Raw genomic sequence first — 13,149 nt, 5'->3', positions numbered from 1 at the left:
TTTATGTAGGAAGAAGAGTTTGTTTTCTGTCTTTTTGCTTTTGTTTCTGTCATAGTAAAATTAGGATATGTAGACCTGTTATTAATTAATCATGCTATCAATGAAAATAATTTTAAGTAACTGTATGCCGGTGCCATTTTTTTTTAATCACCAAATTGCAAATGACATTAAAATTGAGGGTCATTATTTGGTTATAGTGAAGCCACCAAAATGGTGTAAAATATGATTACGATTACATTTTCAATCAGTAGAGAAATGGAGATGCAAAAGTAAAATTTGAATACTGAAGAGGAGTTTGTAGTTCCCAGACCTATTAGTCTTGATTATGATATGTGTTGCCTCAAATCTAACTGATTTTCTTGTCTTCTCTAGCATAATATTCATTTTTGCTGATCTATTTTAACTGAATTTGTTTTATGTGGTGTTTAGGAAAAATCTGTATAATTAATTCCTGGAAAGTTACTAGAGGATTATTGTTTAGCTTTCAGTGTGTTACTAATTTTTCATCTTTTCTGGAGGGAACTAATAGGGCTGAGCACTGCAACAATTAAAATCTATAAACATTTTTAATTGAGTTATTGTGGAACATTATCTTATCTTTGTAATACTGAGAAGAAATAAGGCAGTTTAAAGCTCGCAATGGAACGTAGAACTAACATCATAAAGTAGAAAGCAGGACAAACATATATTCATTACCTGAGATATAAATGGTGACAGAAATAGAAAACAAACAATAGTGACAAACCTATTTATGTTTCATCTGAGCCTTGATTGATAAGAGGTACACTCAGTTAATTTTCATATACAGGGTAGGTCTCTGGATATAGAGTGACTGGCTATTACATTCACCTACAGTTTACAGAATATAAAAATTAAACTTAGAACTTTGTAAGTTGATCACTTCACTTTACTTGTATCACTTGTCATCCCGTTGATCTTTGATTTGCTCAAGCAGGCGCCAGTAACATCGCCATTCATCCCTGTCGCATGCTAGTGCAGCTCAATGATATCTGCTTGCTCCAGGAACAAGAAGAGCCTCAAATCGTTCATTTAAGGATTTGACTAAGAAATCTGACCATCTAGTTGGTGGGCGGCCACGCGGTCTATGGGTCTATGTTTGCTGTGTAAATAAATAAAATTGCAGAACAAAAGTAGTTTTGCATTTTTCACTTGTGAGGGATTTTCAGGGAATACAGATAAGATCTTCTTTAAGAGAGCTACTTAGAAGTTTTTATTACAGAAGTTGGTGACTGATAGACAAGCAGCATCCCAATGAGCCCAAGCCCTTGTGAACAGTCAGGGACTAATTTGAAAGACAAAAATCACATCCTAGTCAGACAATAGGCATAATGAGTGAAGGGCTGCAGAGCTGTGATTGGCTAAGTAACTTACAGAAGCAAGATAAACTAGTGAACTGTTAAAGTGACTTATTGTCATGGAACACATTTGGCTTCTGGTTATGGGGCCTGCGCAATCTTGATATGGAGGTAATGATTCCTTGGAGCTGGAAAGTTTATTCATGGAATGTATTTGCTAATGGATTATACCTGACACTTCGAGCAGTGGAGAAGAATTTCCTTCCTGATCACAAGCTCTGAGGGTGGAAAAGATGGAATCCTTTAGGCCCGGAGCCCTTAGCTCAATAGAAATTTATATATTGCCTATTTATAATGTATACATTGACATAGGTCTTTTTTTTAAATAAATTTGTTTATTGAGTCACTGTGAGAGAGTTACAAAGCTTTCAGGTTTAAGTCTCAGTCATGCAATGATGAAACACCCGTCTCTTCACCAGTGCACATTTTCTACCACCAAAAAAACCAGGTTACCCCCCCACACACACACCCTTCTCCTAACTGTGTGGCAGATGATTTCCACATTACTCTCTCTCTCAACTTTGATTACATTCACTATTTCGACACCAGACCCACCATTGTTATTTGAGATTTTGCCCCAACATTCACATCTGCCGAAAATACATTAGACAGTTTGTTTTCTACTGGTGATTATGAATAGCATATGATGCCATGCGGCCGTGGTAGCAGCTGTGCGAGTTTTGAATTCTGAAATTTTAATAATTAAATCTGGAGAGATTTCTGCCAAAACCCGCTGGGTTCCGAGATTTGTTTCTGAGTCTCTGGGATCATGGCTGTTAAGTAACTTGATCAGGAGCCAGAGAGAGACATAGGTCTATTTTTATATTGAGTTATTGTTTATTTTACCATGTTGTGGGTTTTTCTCTTATGGTTAATCTTCAAGAATGAAGAATGAGTTCAAAATATTTGGTAATAATTTAGAATATTTTTAAAACATGTTTTTTAATAGCTTAATGAAGTATGTAAGTTACAAGTAATCAGTTACACAGAGAAAAGGTATTTTTAGTATCAGACAACATGTCAAGTATATCACAAAGTTAGTGCTTAAAATACCACTCCCTTGCCATTCTACGTATAGAGATTCTTAAAAGAAAATGTTTTAAAAGTATAATGCAGTTGCTATGTAAGGCATATTAAAGAATAATTTTGCAGAGGGACAAACCCAAGAATAGCACATACTTGGTTACTTTTCTATTTGATATTTTAGAACTGTACGACCATGGAGGTTTTAAAGGTATAAATTCACCTTTGGGCCAGGCTTCTGTATATTTGAATCCTTCCCTGGTGATACCACTGAGCAAGCTTCCAAGGACTTTGTCGAGGATTATTCAGCATTGTATCAACTCTGAAAACAGGAGGTCTGTGATGTATTAGAGACAACTTCTGTGAGTACTAGACAGATTAGCTGTGTTTTCTCATCTGCCAACTGAGTATGATAATATTTACTCTGCCACCCTCACACTGCAGTTCTAAGAAGGAAAAGAACTAAAATGTGCTAACAACAGCAATCTACATTTCAATGTTTATGCAAGGTAATAAAGGTAGTACTACTTGCAAAGCTCTTTCTTTACAAATTCTTAGCCCCTGGCACTGATTTTACCTCATGAATCTTGATAAAAAGAGCAACCAAGACTGCCTAAGCCTAACAATACTTATATCCTTTGAATCTGAAAGCTGCCTTACATAACCAGTTCATTTTTTTTAATTTCCTCACCCCCAAATCCACCCCCCACACACACCTCTTGTTGTTGGTCTTATGATGGCTGGGGCTGTGCACATGGCCAGAGGTGGTGCTCGAGATTTTTAGCATCATTGTTCAACCAATTTAACACAGTAAGTTTTGGTGCTTGCACATCTGAATTAACTGTTCATGGAGGCTGGTGAACTGTTAGTTCTGGGTTGCACATATGCCATCCAAGGCTAGAACTCTTCCTTGTGGTAGCACTATAGGACTGTCATCCATTGTTCATTGATTTGCTGGAACAGGCATCAGTAACGTCTCCATTGTGAGACTTGTTACTGCTTTTGGCATATTGAATATGCCACGGGGAGCTTGCCAGGCTCTCAGTAGCTTGGGGGTTTTCCAAGAGGGATGGAGGAATTGAACCTGGGTTGGCTGCATGCAAGGCAAATGCCTTACCTACTGTGCTATCGCTTCAGCCCAGTGTGGTAAGCTGTGCAATTTTTTGTGGTATGCTATACATTTCCTTGTGGTAAACTGTGTAATTTTTTGTGCCAACTAAATATTTTGCCTCCCATCCTGGTGGTTAATTGTGCAAGTTTTAGTTGAAATATCCACTGGAGCTCTCATCCAGTTTTATAGTGTGTATGTATACCTGGATATGGCATCCTGAAATTGCTTGTGAAGCCAATGATTACAACCAGAAGAGTGTCAAGGGTAACACATATTGTATGTGGAGACTAACTGTTGATCTTATGGCCTTAAGCTTCCTGATAAGGCACTCTGAGTCTCTGCCTATTCATCAAGAAAAAATAAACTATACTTATTTGTACCAGCACTTGAAAATGGAGCTATAGATCTGCCCAGATGAGATCTGTGCATGACACGGCCCCTCTGCTCCTTTAATACTATGATCTGGGAGGTCTACTAACCCATTTAGGCACCCAGAGACTTATCAAAATGCATCTGAGCTAAAACAACAGAAATTATCAGCAATGGAAAACAAACTATCAAATGATTACTGTTTTGCAGGTTTGATTGTTGGGGGAATATTCCAAATAATAATAGTCCGTTTTCTGTTGAAATATTGAATGTATCCAAAGTATAGAGAGAATAAAGTGAAGATCATTGGCCACTCAGGTGCGAGGGAGGGTGGAGGGGCTGGAGGGGAGTATATTGGAGTTCTTGGTGGGGGAACAGGTGCACTGTTGAAGGGATGGGGGTTTGATCATTATATGACTGAGACTTAAACCTAAAAATCTTGTAACTTTTGTCATGGTGATTCAATAAAATAAAATTAAAAAAAAAAGAAAATGGAGCTACAAAGCGTTTTCATGTTCCTATTCTGAGGGAGCATAAACGTTATTATATTTCTTCCTTTTCTTAGTGTGCTGCATTCTATAAAGAGATCACTGTATCACTGTATAACTGCCATCCCCTTGCTCATCGATTCACTTGAGCAGGTGTAAGTATTGTATCCATTTGTCCCTGTCGCGTTCAGAGTCAGGGAAATGAGGCCAATTATTGTTACTGTTTTTGGCATATTGAATATGTCATGGGTACCTTGCCAGGCTCTGCTATGTGAGATTCTGCATTGCTCTCTTCTGGGAGCTTTGTTTTATAATCTCTGGGTCTTGGCCATTGATGAGATTACATGGCGCTGGGGGCTTTTTGGCTGCCAAGCTACTGGAAAACTGAGGATCTGGGTGGAGGAGGCCCAGTCTTAATCCAAACAAGTTTGGAGATCTTGAAGCTTGCCCGAGTGTGTGGAGAGTGGCTCTGAGCATGGTTGTGGTTGGGTTCTGGAGGTTTTCTGTTGCTGGGTTTCTGCTTGGAGTGAGGAGGAAAACTCAACCCGTTTCCCTCTGAGGGGATCCCAGTGAAGACAGCCTGGCATGGGGTCAGGAGATTCTATAAAGAGATAGTATGTATAAAACTAATGATTTTTTTATATTGCCCCTAACTTTAAAGAATATGTCCCCATAAATATTTATTAGCTTTTAAGGAATAAAAAAGTGATTAAATAATAATGGAATGAAAACTCCTTTTTCAAGGATTATAGCAAAACATATATGTTTCTATGTGCAGAGATAACTCTTAATAAAATAACAATTTGAACAACCAGTAGAAAAATCTTTCTGCTTTGCCAGGACAAACTTAATTGCAACTGCTTGACTACATATAATTTTTCCCATTAATTATTTAATTGCTAATTTTTAAAAAGGAAAAATTTAAATCCTTATATCTCTGTGGCTATTTTAATTGTATTGAAATTTCCTCTCTTATTACAAGAGAAATTACCATATCTATGATTTGATATAAGCTCCTTGATCTGAAGCTATATTTATTCATTTGTGTCTCATTTCCTAGGTTTATCTTTATTCAGGGGACAAGAAGTACATGGGGAATCATTGTTCACTTGTTCTTTCAACATACATGTTACAATAGTTCATGATTTGTGCCAGCTACTGAAGACACAGTTATGAGTATGATAAATGTAACTGATACTCTGATGTAGTTTACGCTCTTATTGATCTAGAGAGGTGTCAAGAGGAAAGGGCATCATTGAGGAGATTTATTAGAAGATGTTTTTCAAAATGTACTAAACTGAGATTGTAAAGATAAAATAAAGGAGGTCTAAGAACAAAGATATATACTAGAAAAGGGAAATTTTATAAAAGAAAGGTAGATATAAAATATCTATGACTCAGCTAATGCTAGAGTGATGGACACATATAGGGGTAAAATGTCTTTGAGGGAGAAATGGATACGTTGTTGAGCAGGATCTATGGGGTCCTGGCACCAACAGTTAGTCCTCTGCCATTATAAATGACTAGATTTCTAATTGCAATGGACAGGATCCAAACAAGAGAACCTTATCTGAATCACTGTCACTGTCACTGTCATGCCCTTGCTCATCGATTTGTTCGAGCAAGAACCAGTAACGTCTCTCATTGAGAGACTTATTGTTACTGTTTTTGGCATATTCAATACGCCACAAGTAGCTTGCCAGGCTCTGCTGTGCGGGCGTGATACTCTCCGTAGCTTGCCGGGCTCTCTGAGAGGGGCGGAGGAATCGAACACGGGTTGGCTGAGTGAAAGGTGACTGCCCTACCGCTGTGCTATCACTCCAGCCCCTTATCTGAATATAAAATAAAATAGAATGCGCCAACCACAAAAGACAAATCTCTTAATCTGAGTACCACTATTTTTAAACCAATTATAGATTCTTATTTATTCCATATTCAATATACAATTTAAGCTTCATGTTAGCAAATAACCCCAATTTCCTTGTGTTAAACAACTGAGAACAATTACTTGTTTTCTTAATGTCTACCACAAGTCACCTAACACTTGTTAAATTTCTATCGCAAACCCATTGCAGTTCTGAGATGGAATCAACCTACTTGGTGACATAATATGTGCCCTTTTTTGGTGAAATGGCTCATAAGTTTGAGTGTGAGTCCAGCTATTTTTTTTTCACCATTACCTTTTATTTCAGGAAGTGTCTGTCCATCTCCTCTTTCCATTTGTGGACAGACTATTTATTTGTTTGTTGTAAATTTTTGACAGTGCTTTAGACATAATAAATACTATCATTTTGACATGTGATATAAACATATTTTATCCTTATAAGTTGGGTGTATTTTTTTGAAATTTTAGGCTCAGATCTTACATAGCACAGTGTATTTTAGCTTGATTTAATCCCGTACATTTGATTTTGCTTTTAATATTTTATTTTTTCCTAATGGGTTGTATCATTATAGACTACTCTGAGGTCAAGAACATGTTATGTTTGGATTTTGTCTTTGTTTCTTGACTCACACCCAGCGGTGCTCTTAGCTTACTCCTGACTCTGTGCTCAGGGATCATTCCTAGTGGGCTGACAAGACATTAGGGATTATCAAGCATCAAGCCCTGGCTACATGCAACACAAGTGTCCTATAGACTATCCAATCACTCTGGCCATGATCCAAGACAGGCAGGCCTGCCTGTTTTCCTCTATGTAATTTATGAAACCAAGCTTGATATTAAGGTTGTCAGTTCATTTTTACTAATCTGAAGCTCTATCAAAAATTTAGAACAACAAAAAATAAATTGCCTATCCACAAATGGAAAGAGGAAACAGACAGACACTTTCCTGAATGAAGACATAATGGTGTATGGAAGGTAATAGGTGCTTATTAATTATTCATTTTGTTTTTAACACATGGGGCTTCAGTTCTTCCAGCACCATTTGTTCAAGAGACTACCTTACATCTCCATGCACCTAGTCTTTGTCACAAATTGTTCTTCTGTAATTTTGGGGTTTATCTCTGTGATTAGATTCTATTTCATGGTTTTCTGAAATAGGTACAGTGTCTCTGGTACAGTGTCTCTGGTACAGTGCCATGTGGATTTGATTACTGTAGCTTTGTGATAGAGGTTGTTTTGCTGCTGTTATTGATGTTGTTATTTGGGCTTTTTGTGTGACACACTGGGTAATGCTCAGGGATTACTACTGGATCTTCACTCAGTATGCACTTCTGGTAATACTTGGAGGAACATATGGGATGCTGGGAATCAAACCTTGGTTAGTAACATGCAAGGCAAATGCCTTCCACACTGTACTGTTACTCAGGCCTCTCTAGAGCTTAAAGTCTGGGAATGTATGATTCCTCTTTTTTTTTTCTCAAAGGAGTGCTTTGACATTCTGGGAATTTAGAGGTTTCATACACACTTCTTACTTACGTCTTCTATTTCCTTGAAGAATTGCATGGTAATTTTGAAGTTGTTCATGAGATATCTGTAGATTGATTTCAGTGATATGGTCAGATGAATTACATCTATTCTTCTAATCCATGTATACATAGTGTTTCATTCCCTTATGTCTTATTTTTATCATCAGAAGCTTATAATTTACACTAAATAGGCATTTTACCTTTGTTAGATTGATTCTTAAATCTTTGCATATTTTTTAACAAAATTGTGAATTAAATATTTTTAAAAAATTTGTATTCAACTCTGTCCCTGAAACAAATCACAATTGATCATGGTGTATGATACATTTGTTTAGCTAGGATTTTACTGATGATCATTTTATCTATGTTCATTTTGGATATTGGTCTTTAGTTTTCTTTTTTTCTTTTCAAATTTGTCATTACTAAAATACAAGATTTACAATTTTTTTCATAATACATTTTTCCCAGGCATATAATATTCCAACAGTGTCCCCATACCAGTGTGACCTTTTCTCCATTTTTTTTTGGGGGGGGGGTCATGTCTCTGTCAGCTTTTGATATTAAAGTGATGTTGGCTTTAAAGAAACGATTCTATATTCTTAAAACGTTTCCAGGAGAACCTACCAGGAATCTTTATTGAGCTTTTCAAGAAAATGTAAAGAAAACCACAAAAACAATAAAACAGGAATCCTCCTGAACAGTTTCTACAAGACCTACATCATCTTTCTTATTCACTATAGCTACTGTCTGAAGTCTGCTGGAAACTGATGTTTAAATATCACCTCTTTCCAATACATGAATACCAGTAAGTAAAGTATTATTACACAAGAAGATTTTAAAGAGATATTCGATGCAACTCTAAATCAAAACAATTGCTTTATATTTGCTAACATGTTTTACATTAATTCTAGCTTTGCCTTCCTCTACACTTCTGTACAACTGTCTGGAAAATATATGTACCCTGAGTTTTTAAATGTGGGGCCTGCATCACACATCTGGATCTTTAGTATTGACATAGACAAAAAGGGGTTACTGACACTCTGGTTAATTTTACAGTGCTAAAATGTCATTGTGAGTCACCTTTGAGTCCTCACTCTTAAATACTACACATTCCATCCAGAACACCCAGGTGAGATTATAGTAGTTACTCATTCACTATCTTTAAAAGTACATGAGGCCCAGGTCCCAAACAATAGTACAGCAGATAGGGTGTTTTCCTTGCTTGCTGCTGAACTGTATTCTATCCCTGGCATCACCAGGCTTCTCCTGGAGATTTCCTTAGCACAGAGCCAGATATAAGCATTGAGTACTGCCAGGTATGGCCCAAAACTAAATAAAAGCAAAATCAAAACAAATTAGACTTTTAGGAAATAATGTCAATCAGATTCAATGTAGCATTTAAACATACAGAAAAATATAAAGAAATACATTTTGTTATTCATTTATGAGAATATTTTTATCCTTTTCACAACTGAAAACACAAGAATTATATACATGTCTATGCATATTTACATATATATTGATAAACCTACTTTGGCAATAACATACAATTTCTTTTTCTTTGACTTTAAAATGTCATATATGTGATGATTGAGTCAACTATTAGATATATTTTAAAACTTCCTCTAACTATAGTTCCTGTTGCCCAGTAGAGTTCTACATAGGCAAATTGAAGTTTGTCTAAGCTTTAAATTATGTATGTGGGTATGGCTGTGAATATATCTGAATTTTTGGCTGAGTTTATTTTACTGAGTGAAGTCATTTTGGCTGTTCATTCAAAGCAAGGATAATCTATACTTAGTTTGGTTTGGAGCATGGAAGACAAAAAGGAAACAATGTCTTTCAAACATTTATAACACATGTTAGCAGGCAAAACACTCAAGAAGATTCATAAGCATTTCTTGGATATGTGGTGTAGAAAGCAATCACAAAAACATATGCTAACTGCTGAAGATGAGCCAGCTAGAGTGTTTGGGACTATTCAAAACATATGGCAAGTATACTTCCTTCAATTAAAGAAAAAAGTTACTCTCCCATTGAGGAATGAACTATGATGTCAATTAAAATATATAATTAGGAACCCACTGTGCCCACAGCATTATTTGCAGTTGTTCCTTCAGGACTGATCGAAGATTTCTTCTATATGGGAACTGAGATAGGAAAGAAAATCAATTTCTTATCAATGTATTGGTGGTGGTGGCGGTGGTGGTGGTGGTGGTGGGTTGTATGTGTGTGTGTGTGTGTTTGTGAGGATGGGGAGGGGACAAGTCTGAGAAGCTCTCTCTTCAGAAAAAAACTGTATTCCATAAAATACCCCTTCTTGTTTCTATTTTAGCATGTAAAGTTTTCCCTTTTTCAAAGTTATTCATGTATATGTGTATATATATATATATATATGTTTTTTTAAGTTTTCAAATAAAATTTAGACCCTTGAAGCCTCGAAGCAAGGTTCCTAAATCTATATATCTTATTCCTCATTTGATTCTTACAGTGTCTCCTTCAGATTGGAAAATGAAATTTTCAAAATTTATGTGACTAGTTCAAGACCACAATTGGTGAGTGAAAGATCGAGAACTATAAATATTGCCTTGATTTTAACTATGTCATCTTTGGACTTTACATAGAGAGGAAGTGGAAGTCTAGTAGGGTGGTCCAGAATGGATGTTCCTTAATGAGAGAGTTTCTCAGGATAGAATGAAAAGAAACATTTTCTAACTAAAATGAAAGCATGGGATTTTGTGTCTATTCTACACTGACAAACGGCCAAATCTTTCCTACTATATGAAAAGCATGTCTTTCATAGATCAGCCTCGGATATGAGCATCATGTTTTGTTTGAGCATCAATACAATGTTAATACTATCTATGTGTACATACATATACAATTTTTAAACAGATGAAAGGTGTCTATTTACTTCTATTAAACCAGCATCTAAAATCATCTTGACTGATTTGTGGATATATTTATAAAAATATGATAATAGAATTTAAATAAAACATGTCCAGAGAATCATGAATTGCAATTCATTATTGGAATTTGGAATATTTTCATGGTATTCATCCATACAAAATTTTCTTTAACTAACTAGCATTCATGAAAGAAAATATTCAATTTATATTTAGCACATAATATGGAAGAAGTACCAAGGATCTAACAGTATAAATTTATTATCAGACTTAAAGTATAAGGCATTGTTTCATATATCAATACTAGATACTTTTTTTTGTTTGTTTTATTTTTTGGCCACACCATGAAGTATCCAAGACTTTCTTCTGGCTCTATCCTCAGGCATCACTCCTGGCAGTACTTGAGACCATATTGGTTACTAGCAGTCAAACCCATTTCAGCCTCTTGCAAAGTAAGCGTCAAACCTACTGTAGTATTTATTACTCAACCTCCGCCAGATCCTTTGTTTATGGTGAGTCAGGAAAAGACCAGGTCGCATTTTAATTTATTTTTTTAAATTAATTAATTAATTTATTTATTTTTGGTTAGCAGTTTTGTGCTTGTTTTCTGTTTTACAATTTTTTTTAATAAGAATTTTATTTTATTGAATCACCATGTGGAAAATTACAATGCTTTCAGGCTTAAGTCTCAGTTATACAATGCTGAAACAAACATCCCTTCACCAGTGCCCATATCCCATCACCAAAAAAAAAAAAAAAAAACCCACACAGTACACCTCCCATCCCACACCCTGCCCCCGCCTTGTAAATGATAAGTTTCACTTTACTTTCTGTTTATTTTGGTTACATTCAATATTTCAACACAAACCTCACTATTATTGTTAGGAGTACTCCACTAGAGTCAGACCTGTTGTGAAGAGAAATGAGGTCTTGGTTTTGGATTTCTGTACTTTAACAACTAAGTCCAGGGAGATTTCTTCCAGATATTGGATCATTGCAAGCTTGTAAACCCCATCTGTGGTCGTCATAATATGGCTGTCACCACGCCCTTCACCCCCGGAAAGGAAGAGGCAGAGAGAGAAATACCTTTCCCCTCCTGGGCGGGCACGGGCCACGGCTTAGTTCTCAGGCTGGAGACATTCTTCGAGGAGCTGCCCATGCCGAAAGTAGTTTAGCTGGGTCTGGATTCACGCTCGTGCAGCTGTGGAAAGGCCACACACGTGTGCAGCCCCCAGGGTCACATCTCGGTGGCAGGAAGGGCCGGTGACACCCCTAATTTATTTATTTTTATTTATGTCTTGAATTTGGGGGGCCATAGCTGGTGGTGCTCAGAATTTACTTCTTGCTCTGTCGTCAGGAATCACTCCTGGCATATCTCAGGGAATGGTGCCAAGGATTAAACATGAGTAGGCTAGAGGCAAGTGCAATAGCTTCTACTCTCTCTCTGTCCCAGACGTGGTATTTTAAAATATCTCAGTACTTATCTCAGTACTTGTAAGTACAACTACTTATAAGTAAAGTGTTCTCTTTTGTTTATTGTTATCATATTGTTTCTTTGGATTTTGTTATCTGTTCCTGTCCAAAACAGCTGTACTGCTTTGTGCTTCCAGACTCTAAGTATTTCAACTTAAATCTTAATTTTTCTCCCAAATTGTGAATTTTCATTAAGATTTTACTTTCACAAATTGTTCAGGCCTTCCAATGACTTTTGCAAAACATTGAGTTCAGGCATGAAACATCAAATCTCTCCCTAGTTTATCTCAAAAATACTCACAGATTTGTAGGTTATCCTGAAGGGAGTTGGTACAAAATTTTCGAGTGTCAGAACTCTAAGTATATGTCTATCCACATGTTTTGTCTCCGCTTAAATTCTGCCACTGTCACTGGCATCCCGTTGCTCATTGATTTGCTCAAGCGGGCACCAGTAACATGTCCATTGTGAGACTTGCTATTACTGTTTTTTGGTATATTGAATATGCCACGGGTAGCTTGCCAGGCTCTGCCGTGCGAGCAAGATACACTTGGTAGCTATCTGAGAGGGGCGGAGGAATCAAACTGGGGTCAGCCGCATGAAAGGTAAATGCCTTACCCACTGTGCTATCACTCCAGGCCCCACTTAAATTACTTTCACTTTTCCCACTCAACTCTTTTTATATTTTAGAACCAATTTTTACTCAATTCTTCATTATGATATCTTTTTACCACTCCAGATTACAGCCTTTTCTACTGTGCCAATTTCCCCCAATCAGATTTCATACATATATAACAGTGCTAATGCTATCCTGCAATATTCCACATTGTTTCACCTTTGTCTCTGTACTACATCTCAAAGGCTGTCTATATAAATTATAAAATGCTTGGTAGAACACAATACCAAGGTGTTGTGAGTCACTTGCTTTCATGTGACTGTAGGAAGCAGGTTCACAATCGGGAGGGACTATATACTTTCCCCTGAGCACTGTAGC

Source organism: Sorex araneus, chromosome 3, assembly GCF_027595985.1.
Source record: "Sorex araneus isolate mSorAra2 chromosome 3, mSorAra2.pri, whole genome shotgun sequence".
NCBI lineage: Eukaryota > Metazoa > Chordata > Mammalia > Eulipotyphla > Soricidae > Sorex > Sorex araneus.
This window is presented reverse-complemented; position numbering follows the sequence as displayed.